This window comes from Egretta garzetta, unplaced genomic scaffold, assembly GCF_000687185.1.
Source record: "Egretta garzetta isolate BGI_Z169 unplaced genomic scaffold, ASM68718v1 scaffold463, whole genome shotgun sequence".
NCBI classification, from domain to species: Eukaryota; Metazoa; Chordata; class Aves; order Pelecaniformes; family Ardeidae; genus Egretta; species Egretta garzetta.
In genome coordinates this window covers 697,186-697,525 of record NW_009259188.1, presented here as the reverse complement: position 1 = coordinate 697,525, position 340 = coordinate 697,186, and positions in this window count along the sequence as shown.

Here is a 340-nt window from a genome sequence, read left to right as displayed (position 1 = left end):
TCTTCTCCTTGGGACAGCGCCTGCTTCCCGACGCTTCTTCTCCTCAGGGCAGCGCCCGCCTTCCCAACGCTGCTTCTCCTCAGGGCAGCACCAGGCAGCAGCTAGAGAGAGCGCCCGAAAACCTCTGGCCTGAACCCTTCAGTACCTGAGACAAACAGAAAAATGTGAAGGAACAGGTTACTTACAGGAACCAGTGGGAACAAAAGAGCCCAGCTAAAGGGTAATGAAAACTTGTGCCAACCTTGTAAACGGGCGGGAGAAACGAATTTGTGACCCTTAACAAGAAAGCATCTTCCCACTGACTTACCAAACTGCCCAGCAGCAAACCTTCAGGTCAGCA